Raw genomic sequence first — 18,272 nt, forward strand, 5'->3', positions numbered from 1 at the left:
GCTCTTTGTGACGCCCCCGTGCCAGCAGTCGACGCTGCTCGGGTCCGTACCTTCAAGGGTAGTGGCTCGAGGGTCTCCGGACCCGGGGGTCTTGCAGACACGCCGAATAAATGGGGGGACATAGATGTACGGGCTAGGCCGTAACGAGTTTGTGATGCCACCCACGGTGTGTGGTGAAGTGGGACACCACCGCTGCTTTTACGGGGCACCCGGGGGAGATGTTGTGCAGGAAGATGTTAACGCCTCCGTGGGCAGGGATGGTGGCCCCGGGACCCGATGGCTCTGGTGCAAGGGGAATGACGACCGCAGGGGGTGTTGGTGTACTCACTGTCAGTAGTAAAACACACAAGTCTCTGGTAAACCAAGATGGTAATGGCTGGTGCCGCGGCCAGTTGCGTTCGGGATCCCCCACCCGGCTGGTGGTCTCTATGCTTTTCCTGCACTTTTTTAAGTAGAAATGACTTCCCCGCTTGGAGCGTAGGAGTCCGCTCCTGGCTGGATGTGGCCTAAGGACCCGTGCCCGCAGACGCTGGCCCGTGGGATCTCTGGGCCTTGGCGGTGACCGCTTATCCCTATTCGGTGGGCTTTTGTCTTCTATGAGGGACTTTGGGTGGGACAGGACCTCTAGTCCTGGCCTCAATCGGTTAATTAACCAGTTCCAGTAGGTTCTGGTTCCTGGCTTCAGGGTCCGAGTACCCCCCTTTTGTGCACGGTTTCCGGTCGGGTCCCCGGTGTAGGTATCGGCGGGCTACGACCCTGTCCCGGTCCACCTCGGTTCTGCCGAGCCGTCTTCCCATCTCCTGTCGACGGAGACCACCGTACGCCTCCTAGCCAGTGATACCAGGGCTCCAACCCTGGCACCGTTTAACTTGGACTTCACTGCTGGAGCTACCCCTAGCTCCAGCCCACACTCCTCCCCAAACTGAACCACAAACTACTCTGCTTGTTTTCCCGCCCTGGGCTGTCTAGACTCCTCGGTGGGTGTCTTCCAACCACCTGGTTCCGCCCCCTGGTGTGTCTATAAGTCCCTGAGGGGGTGACTAGGGTTTAATGGTTGGCTGTGTGTTTCCTTGTGAGGGAAAGGTGTTATGCAGGGGCCTATTTGTGACTACCTGGCTTTGGGAAACCCAATCTTGCTCCAAGCATCTACCCGGGCTGCCACACCAAGCAGGATTTAGGAGCCATCGACTGTCAACTCCACTCCTGAAAGAGGAGAGTTCCTCCAAGTCAGATAGCCACAGTGAGGCTCAGAGACAAGTAGCCGAAGCCGAGAGAGACACAATCTTGCTCCAAGCATCCACTCTTGCTGCCACCTCAAGCGGGAAATAGGAGCCATCAACTGTCAATTCCTCTCATAGAAGAGGAGAGTCAGGAGTCATGGGGAGCAGAACCTGATGCCACAGATTCCCCTCCGACCCCTCCCCAGACCCGTCAAAAGAGGAACCTGTAAGGGAATTGGATCCAACAAATCCAAGTAACAGGACACATAGTGAAAAAATAATTAAATACCTCACTATAAAGAGAAGTGTGAGTATGTAATACCTTCCTTAGTCCCTGTTATCTAAGGGGTAACATTTCACCTTGGGGAGATTAACATGCTTGGCAAGTCAGTGTAAGGAGGCAAATGAGCCATGCAATGCTCCTCAGGGAAATTAAATATGCAAACTGCCCCTTCAGAGAGAAATATGGCTTGAATTTAGTACCACCTGTTGTAATTAGCATTCCTAAAAGTAAATATTGATCCTTTAACAAGTCTTGACATATTAATTAGGATAAAACCAAACCAGAATCTCACTTTGCAGACATGGTGTGTTGGGGTGGTTCTGTTCATCAGTGCAAAGTATGAGATGTGATTTGACTGTATGAGAGGTTTGTGACTGGGATCTAAGAGACAGCATTTCTCTTTGTGGATAGTGGCATGTCTTGGCTGGCACTAGAGTTCAGGTCCTCTTCCTCACTAAAGAAGAAATGTGCATATTTGATTTCCCAGAAGAGCATTGCATGGCAGGTACTAAGCATCATACCCTCAACAAGGAGAAACCTTACCAATTAGATCCCAGTCACAAATCTCTCATACAGCCATATCAGATTTCATACTTTGCACTGATGAGGAGCAACATCCTGAAACACCATGTCTGCAAATTCAGATTATGGTTTAGCTTTTATCCTAAGTCATATGGATCACTAAAGGGTCAATAGTGACTTTTAAAATTGCTACTTCCGATAAGTGGCATAGAGTGCATGTCCTCTTCTTCACTGAAGGTGCAATTTGCATATTCTTGAGTCCCATTATTATACCTCCACATTGGGGGAACATTATATCTAAGAAAACAAAAGGTAATCCTCATGGGTCTGGATTTGAACATGTCAGTCTGTGGTCAGTTTTTTTGTCCGCTGGACCACAGTAGATTCCCCTTTTCTTCTGGTGTTTAGTTTCTGTTATCTGGGCTTTGGTTCTATTAGGGTAACAAATTTATTGATTTACTCATTTGCCTGCTCAGTCTCCTTTTGGGTGTGGCTTTAAATACTTTTCTCCTGCTGGTGATATTCTCATTTTCAGCCATATTGCTGTTAGTTTGTGCCTGTCAGTGGAAGTCCAGCTAGGATATATATCTCTGCTTTTTTTGTTCTCCACTCTGCACCGAGCCTATGTATGTTGTCAGTAAGTAGGCGGCATATTCTTTAACAATATTCACCTTCTCTGGTATTTTGTAGTTTAACTCACTCTGTGATCACTTTCTACTTCAGAACACCTTCCCTTCTGTAGGTAATTTGCACTCTGCGCTGCCCTCTTTCCTTAGGAGGAACTCGAGGTGCTCGATGGCCAATCAGGCAGCATAGGCCCGAGATGCAATAATTTAGTCTGTGGTTCAGGTTATTCTAACCCCAGAAGGAACCACTAAGGACTGCAGGGTTAGGCTCTCTAGTCTGTGCAGGAATCGGCAAGGCCAATTAAAGTTTTTAGTGTGTTACCTCTACCTCTTTGTGAGTTGTTGTACGAACATAACACAAGTGAGCACTCCATTAGGAGGTCTCTCTCGGTGATTCCAACGATTGTGTGTTACTAAAGGTTTATATATGATTCCATTCTATTGTTGGGTGGTCAAGCCACCTACAATGCGAAATATGTGGTTATGTAAAGTGTAATGTGTTATATGCTGTAAATGTGTTAACATTGTGTATTAGTCAGATATAGCAGAGTGGAGAATGTTAAGGAGGATGTAGTGCGAGGTAAAAGTTTAGGATGTCAGTTATAAGAAGTAACATAAAGCTCGGAATGTTATGTAGATAGATTTTATTAGTAATAGAAACAGCTAATGTCAGGTTCAGCTCATTGGGCGGTGGAACCAGTGTTGAGCAGAGAGTCATTTCCTGCTTATAGAGAGAGCCGAGGGGTCAGTTCTGCAAAAGGGTTTGAAGACTAAAGACACGGCATGGAGTAAGGGCCAGTCAGGGAACCCTGAGGTAACCTCCTAAAGGTCCAGAGCCTACGGCTCAGATGCAGCATGGAGTAAGGGCCGGTCAGGAAACCCTGAGGTAACCTCCTAAAGGTCCGGAGCCTACGGCTCAGACATGGCATGGAGTAAAGGCCAGTCAGGGAACCCTGGGGTAATCTCCTAAAGGTCTGGAGCCTACGGCTCAGACATGGCATGGAGTAAAGGCCAGTCAGGGAACCCTGAGGTAACCTCCTAAAGGTCTGGAGCCTACAGTTCAGACGCTGCATGGAGTAAAGGCCAGTCAGGGAACCCTGAGGTAACCTCCTAAAGGTCCGGAGCCTACGGTTCAGACGCTACATGGAGTAAGGGTCAGTCAGGGAACCCTGAGGTAACCTCCTAAAGTTCTGGAGCCTACGGCTCAAACGTGGCATGGAGTAAGGGCCAGTCAGGGAACCCTGAGGTAACCTCCTAAAGGTCCAGAGCCTACGGTTCAGACGCTGCATGGAGTAAGGGTCAGTCAGGGAACCCTGAGGTAACCTCCTAAAGTTCCAGAGCCTACGGCTCAAACATGGCATGGAGTAAGGGCCAGTTAGGGAACCCTGAGGTAACCTCCTAAAGGTCCGGAGGCTATGGCTCAAACACAGCATGGAGTAAGGGCCAGTCAGGGAACCCTGAGGTAACCTCCTAAAGGTCCGGAGCCTTTGGCTCAGACGTGGCATGGAGTAAAGGCCAGTCAGGGAACCCTGAGGTAACCTCCTAAAGGTCCGGAGCCTATGGCTCAGACGCGGCATGGAGTAAAGGCCAGTCAGGGAACCCTGAGATAACCTCCTAAAGGTTTGGAGCCTACGGCTCACCCCGACGGGCCCAGGGAAATCTTCCAACTAGACAGCTATCGGGGTCCAGATTCGGACAGCGGTGAGAATAATAGTGGGAGAACGGAGACACAGGTGTCCGGTGGGATAGGCCGAGAGAGCCTACCCCAGATAAAACAGTAGTAGAACCGTAGGAGTGAAGTGATGTCTGTGATAATGGTGAAAATAAAATAAACTGCTCAAGTTTGATTTGCTAAGAGAACTCCGTTGTCACGTGTTTTTCTACTGAGTCTACGAAAGGGACAGGCTACGGGGTGATGGAGACCAACCCAAAGTGAATAATAAGTGTCGCACACCCCGCCCGAAAACCTACACACACTGAAACTTTCTGTCGAAGGTGTCGGTAGCCCCTACAGCCCGGCGTCCATACCATCCTACACTATTTCATTGTAATAACCAGCAGGTGACGGGATACGCAAGGACTGCACGGAACCACGGGGGTTAACCAATGCAAATTTAATAACGTATTGCACAACACAAGTGGGGGAAAAGCGCGGTAAAGGAGGGGGGAGAGAAGCGGGAAGGTGCACAGCAGTAAATATAATATACATACAACTGCTTTGACTAGTTTATCAAGGGTGCGAAGCCTCAGATTGTCCTCCAATAACAAAACACAAAGTCCTTATTAAGCAAAAACACAGGGTCCTTGTTACCTTACTTGTATAACACAGTGCAGAGTCTTTTCCTATCTGTCCCTAACTAAAAGTAGTGTGCACACTTAACTGCCGGTTTTACCGTGGGATACCTCGTCACCGTTGGGGCCCATATTCCGCCGTCAGACACCTCTAAAGTTCAGTCTTTGTCCCGGATCTGTAACTTGCCCGTGCTGTCTTCTGGCTCCTCGCTCCACATCCAGCCTCTTTTGGATCTGTGCCTTGGGGAGACGCCACGCAACACTCTCAGGTACTTGGACCTCGTTAAGCAGGGCAAACTGCGGCCTTCTATTCTACAGCACAGCTGAGCACCCTCCTCTTTGCCATCAGCCACCACGTAGTTCCCTTTCTCCTTCCTGTCTCTCCTCACATCCTGCTGCAGGACTGTACCAAGTCACTCGGCGCAGCAGGGGCTTTGTGCCTGCTGTTCTCTGTTTTGACAGCAGGTGGCAGCATAACACAAGGAAAAGTCCACAAAACAGTCTTTTAACCTATATATATATATATATATATATATATATATATATATATAAATGTCAACAGATCTTACATCATCAGTTATCTATCTATAATTATTTCATTGGTTTTCCACTTGATGCTTGAACATGACAAAAGCTGATTTCTCCAGATTTCCTCTAAATTGTCCTGGCAAAGTAAAGTCGTATTTAATTTATTAGTTGCCAAAAAATGATCCCCAATTGCTGTTAAGAAACCACCAAGGAGCTGAAATAGCAAGGACACATGAGTAGATAAGTGACTATTACTATTTTATCATTTTATAACAATATTTTGCTGGATTCATGTGAATTAATAAGGATTCTATTAATTAATCTGGAATTTTTGAGGAATTTTAAACTAATTCAATTAATCTAGGAATGATTCACATCCCCTTAGAGGGGTTTTGGTTTCAGAAAATCCCTTTCCACCAGCTGCTCTTTGTTTTATACATACCAAGCTGTAGTTTACTCACCCTCCCCAGGTCCGATCTCCGCCGCTGCTTTCGGAGTGTCATTGTCTGCAGTGCTGACGTCACGTTGATCAGTGACCTCAGTGGCTCCGTGTCTCACCATATGTTATATGCAAATCAGATTGTACGCATTCATTAGTTGATTAATTGTCCTCTTTGTGTTTGAATGGTTTTTGGTCCATTTTAAGAAAATACAATAAAATATTTTTTTTTTGTCAACCCATTAACTGCTCCGGCCCCTCTATCAGCATTCCTCAATGTTATCTCTCCATTCTAATGTTCTATCAGGGTGGACAGAAGCCTTGTAAATGTCCTATGATGATGCACAATAACCCCACAGATAAATCACAGGGGTGGGATGACAACTGCCTGCACCACAAAGGGGGAAAGCTAAACCAAGGCCATTCTATAGCTCAGGATTATAGCCGGATCGAACGAAAACGTGACGCTTACAGGAAACGAATTATAATAGACGATGGAAAATATTGTTTAGGAGATATGTAACAGTACCACAACCGAATACACTGTTCGTTACATCTACGTGCAAAAATTATAGTAGTTATATTGTTGTACATAGGAGCAGTATTATAGTAGTTATATTCTTGTACATAGGGGCAGTATTATAGTAGTTATATTCTTGTACATAGGAGCAGTATTATAGTAGTTATATTCTTGTACATAGGGGCAGTATTATAATACTTATATTGTTGTACATAGGAGCAGTATTATAGTAGTTATATTCTTGTACATAGGGGCAGTATTATAGTAGTTATATTCTTGTACATAGGAGCAGTATTATAGTAGTTATATTCTTGTACATAGGGGCAGTATTATAATACTTATATTGTTGTACATAGGGGCAGTATTATAGTAGTTATATTCTTGTACATAGGGGCAGTATTATAGTAGTTATATTCTTGTACATAGGGGCAGTATTATAATACTTATATTGTTGTACATAGGGGCAGTATTATAGTAGTTATATTCTTGTACATAGGAGCAGTATTATAGTAGTTATATTCTTGTACATAGGAGCAGTATTATAGTAGTTATATTCTTGTACATAGGGGCAGTATTATAGTAGTTATATTCTTGTACATAGGAGCAGTATTATAGTAGTTATATTCTTGTACATGGGGCAGTATTATTGTAGTTATATTCTTGTACATAGAGGACAGTATTATAGTAGTTATATTCTTGTACATAGGAGGCAGTATTATAGTAGTTATATTCTTGTATATAGGGGCAGTATTATAGTAGTTATATTCTTGTACATAGGAGCAGTATTATAGTAGTTATATTCTTGTACATAGGAGCAGTATTATAGTAGTTATATTCTTGTACATAGGAGCAGTATTATAGTAGTTATATTCTTGTACATAGGGGCGGTATTATAGTAGTTATATTCTTGTACATAGGGGCAGTATTATAGTAGTTATATTCTTGTACATAGGGGGCAGTATTATAGTAGTTATATTCTTGTACATAGGAGCAGTATTATAGTAGTTATATTCTTGTACATAGGAGCAGTATTATAGTAGTTATATTCTTGTACATGGGACAGTATTATAGTAGTTATATTCTTGTACATAGGAGCAGTATTATAGTAGTTATATTCTTGTACATAGGAGCAGTATTATAGTAGTTATATTCTTGTACATAGGAGCAGTATTATTGTAGTTATATTCTTGTACATAGAGGACAGTATTATAGTAGTTATATTCTTGTACATAGGAGCAGTATTATAGTAGTTATATTCTTGTACATAGGAGGCAGTATTATAGTAGTTATATTCTTGTACATGGGGCAGTATTATTGTAGTTATATTCTTGTACATAGAGGACAGTATTATAATAGTTATATTCTTGTACATAGGAGCAGTATTATAGTAGTTATATTCTTGTACATAGGGGCAGTATTATAGTAGTTATATTCTTGTACATAGGAGCAGTATTATAGTAGTTATATTCTTGTACATAGGGGGCAGTATTATAGTAGTTATATTCTTGTACATAGGGGCAGTATTATAGTAGTTATATTCTTGTACATAGGGGCAGTATTCTAGTAGTTATATTCTTCAATACTTTTTTTGCCAGAAGATGCAGATTCGATGCCGAAATGTCTGCAACCAAATGTTCAATGTGCGCACATCACCTAATTTGGTAATTTGGCATTGAGTTTAATGACTTCCCCCTAGGTGAGGGCACTGAATTCAATTAGTTCACCCCAGGTCAGTTCACCTGAGCTCACAGCTGGGGTACCGTGGAAACCACCAGCTGTGACCTCAGGTGAAATAGCTGCGGCTCCGTCAGTGTGTCCCTGACACTGCAGTAATCGGTCACGTTTTCTAATGTGACCGATCACTGCGACCTCAGAATGTAGCAGAACCAGGATCATCATGGGACGTTGTGTCTGCGGATTATGTCGGATCAGAACTGCAGGGGTGTTTTGGGGGTTAATAAATTGTAGAAAGGGGGGGGGTAATAAATAAAGGACTTTTCTTTGTGTTTTCTGTTTATTTCTTTTTACTTACATGATTAGTAACCTCGGGCTTTATGACAGCTGTGATTTTTTTACAAATGGTTGCAGCCAGTCAGCTGTATTAGCATAAAAAGAAACAAATAATTTAAAAAAGTGGCATGGGGTCCCCCTTATTTTTGATAACCTGCCAAGGTAAATCCAACCGCTGGACGCTGATATTATCGGGATGGGAAAGTCCATGGTTATTTGGCCCTTCCCAGCCAAAAAATAGCTCACAACTGGCTCAGAAATGGCACATCCATTAGATGTGCCAAGTCTTGTGCTTTCCTCCAGCTCTTCCCGATTGCACTGGTGTGAATGCAATTGGGGTAATAGCTAATGGGGTTGATGTCAGCTGTGAATTGACAGCTGGCATCAAGCCCAGAGATTAGTAATGGAGAGGTGTCTATCAGACACCCTCCTATTCAAAACTGGCAAGTGAATGGTTAAAACAAACTGAGAGGAAAAAATACTTTATTTGAATCAAGACTCCCCACACTCCCACGTTCACCAATTTATTAAATTTAACAAATCTTGGAAGTTTGGCTAAAAACCCAACAGGCAATATCCCATGAAGCCCATGAATTCCTATAGAGTCTTGTTTTGAGAAGGTTCTCAGAATGAGGGACTATAGATTACTGCCGGTCAGTATCTACCCTGGCCTTGCCCATGGGGGCTGGCGTCAGTACTGTGATTTCGATACCCAACGGGAGCAGTGAGGTCATGTATGTTTACTGACATCATCACTGCTCTCGCCGGGTATCACGGTCCTGATGCTGACCAGCAGTAAACTATTGACCCTTGTTCTGAGAATTTTCTCAGAACTAGACTCCATTGGAATCAACGGCCGTCTTGGGACATTACTGTTGGATCACTGCAGGAATTCCAGAAATTTTTTTATTTAATAAATTGGTTAACGAGGGTGTTTGGAAAAGTCTGTAGTCAAATAAATTATTTTTTCCTGTGTGTATTTTTTAACCATTCACTTGCCACTTTAGTAATGGGTGATATTGATAGAGGAATCTCTATTACCGTACTAACCTCTGGGTTTGATGGCAGCTGTCAATTTACAGCTGACATCAACTCCATTAACCTATTACCCCAATTGCCACTACATCAAGGCAATTGGGTAAAGCCTGGTAAAGTGCCAGATTCGGCACATCTAATGAATGCGCCACTTCTGGAGCTGCTGCAGGCTGATATTTTTAGGCTGGGAAGGGCCAAATAACCATAGCCCTTACCACCCTGATAATACCAACCCCCAGCAATCTGATTTAACTTGTCTGGTTATCAAAAATAGGGTGGAGCCCATGCTATTTTTTTGTTTTATATGTAAATAGCTAAAACAAATGGCATGGGATCCCCTCCATTTTTGAAAACCAGCCAATGTACAGCAGACAGCTGGGGTTTGCAGTACACAGTTGTCTGCTTTGTTATCAAAAATAGGTGGGAGCCATGTAATATTTATTTATTTTTTAATTATTGATTTAATTTTTTCAAATGGTACGCCGGCCAGTCACAGACATGCCAATACTTCACATGGCTTTGATGGGGCCGGAAGTGTCCACACAGAAAAAATTTGCCGATTGGCTGCTTTGTAGCCTTTCAACAAGCTTTATTTGGATGATAAACGTGAACAGGAACTGGACGTACAATTAAAGGCCCATGTTCAGGGTTCAGAACTAGACATTAGGTGTTCGGTAAGAACCCCGAACTTTACTGTTCGGTTTTGCTCATTCCTTAAGTTAATACTTTAAGGGTGGATTTTAAGTTCATATCATTTCTGCTTACAAAATTAATGAAATCAGAAACCAAATCCCTCGGTCCATCCCATATCAGGAGGATGTCATCAAGAATATAACACGCAAAAACAGTTTGAAGAATGGAATAAGAACATTAAAATGTCCAAATTGGAAAATCACATCATAACAATAAAGAAAAGCTAATTTTGAGCGTGATCACAATGATTAGGAATGCAAAGAGGTTTACACATGGAGCAAAAATAAGAAAAGATTTTAAAAATTGAATTCATCAGTTCTTAAAAAGAATAAAGGCCACTGAAAGAAAACGAGTTTTTGTGGCACAGATACTTCTCATGATTGTCCAGATGAGTTCACATCGGGGGAAACTTAAGACTCTACCTTGATAATTAGTAAAATTCATCTACACGACGCAGAAAAGTGACGCTATGTACGGGGAAGTACCAAGCAAATGACGAAAGAGAAGGAAAGCCCTGTGTCTAGGGAATGGGGAGATCTTGACTCTTGACCAAACCTACCGTTGGGCCTTGGGTTCCCTAGATATGTTTCACACCTATGTGCCAAGCCAGATACCTGACCCTCGCTGACTCTAATCTGGGCCCTTAAGTAGGGAGCAGATAGGATGAGCTCTTTGTCAACCCCACTAGGCTCTAAAGCTGGGGTCACACTAAACGACAGCGACAACGCCGTCGCTGTTACGTCACCATTTTCTGTGACGTAGCAGCGACCTTGTAAGTCGCTGGTATGATCGCTGCTTAGCTGTCAAACACAGCAGCCGAAGCAGCGATCATAACGACACGCGTCGCTGTGCTGCAACATGTGCAGAGAACAGGGAGCCGCGCACACTGAGCGCTGGCTCCTTGCTCTCCTAGCTACAGTACACATCGGGTTAATTACACGATGTGTACTGCAGCTACATGTGCAGAGAGCAGGAGCCGGCGCTGGCAGCAAGAGCGGCGGAGGCTGGTAACGAAGGTAAATATTGGGTAACCACCTTGGTTACCCGATGTTTACCTTGGTTACAGCTTACCGCAGCTGCCAGATGCCGGCTCCTGCTCCCTGCTCGCTTCATTTCGTCGCTCTCTCGCTGTCACACACAGCGATGTGTGCGTCACAGCGGGAGAGCAACGACCAAAAAATGAAGCTGGACATTCAGCAACGAGCGGCGACCTCACAGCAGGAGCCAGCTCGTTGCTGGATGTCACACACAGCGACAGCGACGGGACGTCGCTGCAACGTCACAGAAAATGGTGACGTAGCAGCGACGTCGTTGTGGTTGTCGCTGTGTGTGACACCACCTTAAAGGACACATAGGGATAAACAAGTGAAAGCTACAAACAAATTATCTCCAGTTGACTCAAAGAGAGAAGCTGCAACAACCACCAAGATTCTCCTGATGTATGCAAGCTGTCTGCTTATGTCGCGGGCGGAGGAGGGGACGCCGCGCTCTCCCACTGCTCGGGTCCGGCTGCTGCGGCCTGCTGCTGCTCGGTGGCTCGAGCGATGGGCCGGATCCCGGGGACTCGAGCGGCGCTCCTCGCCCGTGAGTGAAAGGGGATTGGTTGTTGGGATAGTTTATTGTCCGTGACGCCACCCACGGTTGTGGTGATTAAGTGGACACCACCGCTGCTCTGTCTGGGGAGCCCGGGAGTGATGGTATGGAGCAGCCAGTTGTTGATTTGCCCCTCCGTGGGTAGGGGGTTTTGTGGTCCCGGGGCCCAGTGATAGGGTTGGTATGGGGGCAGGCGGGTATGGGGCCTGTGGAGGTGCAGGGGCGCAGGGGCAGCGCTGTGCCGCACGGCACGAAGGTACTCACTCAGCCAGTAAACACGCCACAGTTCTCGGTAAACAAACGGCTGGTTGGACGGGTCCCTCGGACGGTTACGGTGCTGATGTTCCCTGCAGTTAGCGGTGACGGTCTCCTCCCTGCACCTATGTAAAGTCTTTTTGGTAGCGATGGGTTCCCACCGGTTACCTGCTCCCCAACCTGGACATGAGCCGGAGGAGCCCCTCTCTTGCCCGCAGGCGCTGGCCCTGGGAAACTGGTGCCTTGGCGGTGGCAGTGTCTCCCCTTAACGGTCGGACTGTTGCTTTCAATCGGGACTTGGTTGTTAGGAGACAGAGGTCCCCTTCACTGACGGATTTGGCAAATTATGGCGACTCCTAGCCTTGCCGGGATCCGAAAGGCCCCTGCCCTGGTGCTGACTGTTCTTTGTATACCGCTCCGGTACCGCCGGGTCACCACCCATCCACGGTCCTTTCGGCAACCTCCGAGCAATCTCTCCTGCAGACGGTCACCGCCGTTTGCCAACCTTGCTGTCTCAGTCCGGGGCACACACCCGGACCAACTTCAGGCTTCTTGCTGTCACTTTTCTCTGTCACTTCTTCTTTCTCTCACTACAACTCCACTGTTTACTCCTCCACGTCCCTAGCTTAACTTTCCACTCCTCTCACTTCCTCCTCCAAACTCTATCTGCCTGGTTTTCCCGCCTCCAGGGCTGTGAACTCCTCGGTGGGCGGAGCCAACCGCCTGGCCCACCCCCTGGTGTGGACATCAGCCCCTGGAGGAAGGCAACAAGGATTTAAGTTTTGACCTAGGTGTACCTGCCGGGAATGTGGGGTGCATATGGTGTTGTGACCTGTGACCCGTGGCTTGCCCAGGGCGTCACACTTACACTGAAGACTTGATAAAGATATATGAAATATCACCAGCACAGAGAAATAGGAACTGAAGGTATACATAGACAAGGAAAGTAGTTGACAGGCTGAGGAAATCTGCAGGGTCCTAAAGGGAAAGGGATGAAAACCAAGCAGGAATAATAGAAGGTCAGGGAGCAGTTTGGACAGCCAAATGCCGTGACCTTCTATAGCTGGACATCACAGGACTGTCTATCACCCATGACACACCCAGGACAAGAAATCATCCCAGTGCGAACTATGATTTATCTAGAGGGGATGAGAAAGTCTTTCAATATATGTAAAAAATTTCAAAGGGGACAGAGGAGGGGTCTAGGAAAATATAGGAATTTATCCTCAGAGAGCAAAGACAAAGACTAAAATCAGGTAACTTCTTCAAGGGCACAGAAATTAAGGTTTCATTAAAAGGTGTAAGTTTCTCGGCCTTTCAGAAATTTTGATGTCTATTGCACGTTACTTGAAGTTAGTAAATTTGTACGTTACCTCACTTTGCGTTGCCACTTCCAGGACTCTTCAGACACGGCACAGGTAGAACAAGAAAGTTCGCAAACTGGTGTATGCGTTAGATCAATTTCCTTCCAAGAACAGTGAACCCTGAAGAATCTAGAGAGCGAGTACGCACAGCATGATCAATCTTTAAATCATTTATTTTTTGTTACTAAACCTTTGTATTATCCTGTGCGTTCGCGAGCGGCTATTTTAGATACCTTGCATGAGATTGTGGTGGATGATTTAGTGAAATTAACAGCTAATTTAGAGAAAGAGTGTAAAAGATGGAATCTCAGAAGGGAAGAAAAGACTTAGGCGGGCTTTGCACACTACGACATCACAGGTGGATGTCGGTGGGGTCATGTCGAAAGTGACACACTTCCTACGTCGCAGTCGATATCGTAGTGTGTAAATCCTAGATGATACGATTAACGAGCACAACGTATCATCGGTGTAGCGTCGGCGAATTCCATAATTACGTTGACGCGACGGTCCGATGTTGTTCCTCGTTCCTGCGTCAGCACACATCGCTGTGTGTGAAGCCGCAGGAGCGAGGAACATCTCCTACCTGCGTCACCGCGGCTCCCATCGGCTATGCGGAAGGAAGGAAGGAGGTGGGCGGGATGTTTACATCCCGCTCATCTCCGCCCCTCCGCTCCTATTGGCCGCCTGCCGTGTGACGTCGCAGTGACACCGCACAACCCGCCCCCTTAATAAGGAGGCGGTTCGCCGGCCAGAGCGACATCGCACGACAGGTGAGTGCGTGTGAAGCTGCCATAGCGATAATGTTCGCTACGCCAGCTATCACAATGATATCGCAGCTGCGACGGGGGCAGGGACTATCGCGCTCGGCATCGCAGCATCGGCTTGCGATGTCGTAGTGTGCAAAGTACCCCTTAATCATTAGGAAGGCAGATAAAGGGGGGAGCGGATGTGTTAATTAATTGGGCTTATATGAAAAATAAAATCTATATATGTTAGAAGATGCATGTATATACACTAAATAGAACAATAACCCCATACCAGTGTTCTAAGATAAAATGTTGAAACTTCTATCTGATGGTGTAGCACTAGGAACCATTGATAAAAAAAAAATAGCAAAAGATTTATGCAATGCTCCTGGCCGGTGTAAGGGCAGTGGGTGGCATTAGTGGACCCACTGGACCACAGGGGAATCCCAGGCATACCCTTTAGTGGGACCGGCTTAACTAAGTGCCTACCACTAGGCGGACGCCAGGTACCACTCCCAGGAAGTGACCGGGACTGTGGCAGCTGATCCCCAGGACAGGAGACTAACTCAGGTACGGACACAAATGGTGGACACCGCAGGGGCAGATAGGTAAGGGAAGGCAGGTACAGGGTTACGGACACAGGGATAATGGGACAGCAGCTCAGGACCTGACAACTAACTAGCTAGCAAAGTGGAGACAAACTGACTACCTAAGGTGTTGCACAGGCACCTCCCCTACTGGGAGGGTGCCTTAAATACACAGTGCCTCTCAGCTTTATCATTAAGGAGGGAAGAGGAGTGCAGCACAACCATCCGGTAAGTATAAAATCCAAATTTATTTCAGTTCATTTAAAAATGGTCATATCCACAGTGCGTTAAAACTGATGCGTTTCTGGCAACGTAATGCCCTTATTCATAGTGCACTCCTCTTCCCTCCTTCATGCTATTGTTTGCTGCCCTGCACCAGCTTTGGATCAGAAACCTCCGGCTCCAGAGATCTCCTGGTTTCCATATCAAGTCCAAGGTGTGGTGAGTTCCTAAAACCCCCTCCTTTTCCTCTCAGCCTTAGGCTGAGAGGCATTTCTGGGAAATAGTGTCGCGGGCGGAGGGGACGCGCTCGCCACGCTCGGGTCCGGGGCTTCTGCTGCTGCTTGGTGGCTCGAGCGGTGGACCGGACCTGGGGACTCGAGCAGCGCTCCTCGTCCACGAGTGAAAAGGGGGTGGTTTATTTAGGGAGATAGTTTGTGACGCCACCCACGGGTCGTGGTGATAATGAGCACCACCGCTGCTGGTGACGGGGATCCCGGGAGAGATGGCAGGGAGCAGCTAGGATGTTGTCCCCTCCGTGGGTAGGGGTTGGTGGTCCCGTGGCCTGGTGGTGTAACGGGGAGGCTGGATGGCTGGGGTGCAGGGTTGCAGGGGCAGGGCGGCGCGGTGCCGGATGGCACTGGTGTACTCACTCAGGTAGTCAATGACAGAGTCTCTGGTAAACCAAACGGCCGGATGGACGGGTCCCGCAACCGGCTGCAGTGTTTGTGCTCTCCCCGGACGGCTGATGGTGGCTGTCTTTCCCTGCACCTTATTAGAATGTTCTGACTCCTGTGGTTGCCCACTGGTAGTCCGCTCCCCAGCGTATAGGTACCGAAGGAGCCCGTTTTGCCCGCAGGCGCTGGCCCTTGGATCTCCAGTCTATGGCGGTGGCTGTATATCTTCACGGTGTGGACTGTTGCCTTCTGTTGGGTCTTTGTTGTTAGGAAACCCCTGGGGTTCCGGTTACACTCGGATTTGACCGTTGTCGGCGGCTCCAAACCTAGTCGGGGTCCGATGGCCCTTCCTTTGTGCTTAGCTTCACTCCACTCCCCGGTTCGGTACCGGCGGGCCACCGCCCGACCCCGGTCCTACAGTCCTGCAGAGGTCCACTAACTCCTGCAGACGGCCACCACCGTCTGCCAACCTTGCTGTTTGTGTCTGGGCCCCTACCCAGACACCGACAGTTTCTGATCTCTCACTTTCACTGTCTACTCAGATCTGTCACTTTTCCCGCCTCCAGGCCTGGGAACTCCTCGGTGGGTGGGGCCAACCGCCTGGCTCCGCCCCACCTGGTGTGGACATCAGTCCCTGGAGGGAGGCAACAAGGGTTTTTGTTTGACTGGTGTGACTATCCAGGGAAGGGGGTGTGTGTGGTGTTATGTCTGTGACTACCTGGCTAGTCCAGGGCGTCACAATAGCACACTGGCCCTTTAAGAGGAAGGCTGGTGCGTGCACGCGCGCACATCTCAAGTGGACTTCTGGGAACCCTGTGGGGCATGTACAGAGCCCGGGAGGGAAAGGAGGCAGCAGCACACGTGGATCACCAGGGAAGTATGGGGGAGGACGCGACCCGGCCGGGGCAGTGAGTAAGTTGGCGTCTCTGTAGAAATGCCGTCAATACAATTTATTTGTCAACCATTCAGTAAAACTTTTTTTTCCTCCACTACGTCCAATCATGGCTGGAATGGAAGTATGGGGGAGAACTTGAGTTCCTTGTTGGACATGTTCTTTTTCTTTCACCAAACAAGGTGCCCCAATCAGGGTGGCTTCTCTCCATCTATTGCGAATATTTATATGGCAGAGTGGGAGGATTCCTTTATTTTTTCGTGGGACACTGTAAAATGATTAAAATTAATACATCTAGTTATCAAATATTTCATAGTAAGACATATACGTTCATAGTTCTGTTTATGTTGGAGGGCATAGGTTATTAATAAAGTTTATAAGAGATAAATATTAAAATGCCCATATTGAATATACTTGAGTGCTGAGCATGGAGGGATATATTTGAATCCTTCCCGAAGCTTCCCGAAGTTTCCAGAAGGTTACGTAATATGGAACTATATTCAACTGTGTTACACTAGAATGCCCTATATGGTCTGAACAGCTGGTATATAATGCACGATGGAGGGGGCTACTGGTCGCTCCCCACATTGCCTGCTGTGAGAAGACTCGAGGCTGCAAAGATGAAGACACGCTAAGAGATGACATCCCCTGCATTGCCGTTCAGGAACCAAAGAAAGATGGGTAAAGACTTCCCATTGATCATTATGGACTAAATGAACTCTTTGCGTAGGCTATCAAAGTATATTATTTTTCCTTTCTGTAACTGAACCCTGGCAACCATTTTTAAATAGATAAAATACATTTATTTTTACATTTTTGAGGTCTTTTCATTCATGCGCCTTTACGTATTTGAAGAAAAATATATTTAAGAGTATATTTTTTAACATTTGGCGAGTCAGCTATTCGTGATTTTTTTTACATTTTTTTGTTGTTCCTTCACTTTGCATAAGGGGGGTCGAAGTTATCAAAGTCATAAGTATTTTAAGTATCTCCTGCAAAGGATCAGGAATCGACAATTTATAAAAATCACGCAGAACCTAGGAAATACGTATAAGTCAAGTAGCATGAATGTTTTTTTTTTTTTGTTTAAATGAACTTTAAAGACTTTGTAAAGCCACAGAAGTTAACTTTTGACGTATTTTTGAGCAAGAAAGATAAAGTCAGTCCATAAGAAGTATTGGACGTGTTGAATAAGGTGAATCAAGTCTTAGAGGATCATCCATCAGTTCATCTGATTATTTCAGGTAAGAAAATGGATTTTATCTCTTCATATGTTAAGCAAAGTAAACTTCAGTTCACTTATTCAGATATTTCTAATGTGGAAGAGTTATGGGTAAGCCTTTATGGGGAGTGTGAACTTGAGAATTCACGTATAGAATGTGTAAGGTCTTTTAATAGAGAGAAACAGAAAATCAGAAATGTCTGTCATTTAGTCTATGATTTTCACAAGTTAATCGTAGAAAAATGTAAAAATGGTGGAAATGGACAACCTGAATTGTCAGGAGAGTCAGTGACAGAGAAATCCAAAGACTGCTTAGAACCTGAAATGTCAGTCAGTGATATTGTGAATTCTGACTGTAATGTTGGCTGTAATTTTGCAAATCAGAATTTTGATAATGGCGGCAGACATGTGCTACGTAATCAAGGTGATTTTCAGGACACTGGGAAAGAAGCAGGAAATGATGTTGAGCAGCTGCTAAAGTCAGAGTACTTGGATCCAGAGTGAGAGAGAAAAAAAAAAAGGGGAATTTTTATTTTAACTTCGAGGTTA

This window comes from Anomaloglossus baeobatrachus, chromosome 1, assembly GCF_048569485.1.
Source record: "Anomaloglossus baeobatrachus isolate aAnoBae1 chromosome 1, aAnoBae1.hap1, whole genome shotgun sequence".
Lineage (NCBI taxonomy): Eukaryota > Metazoa > Chordata > Amphibia > Anura > Aromobatidae > Anomaloglossus > Anomaloglossus baeobatrachus.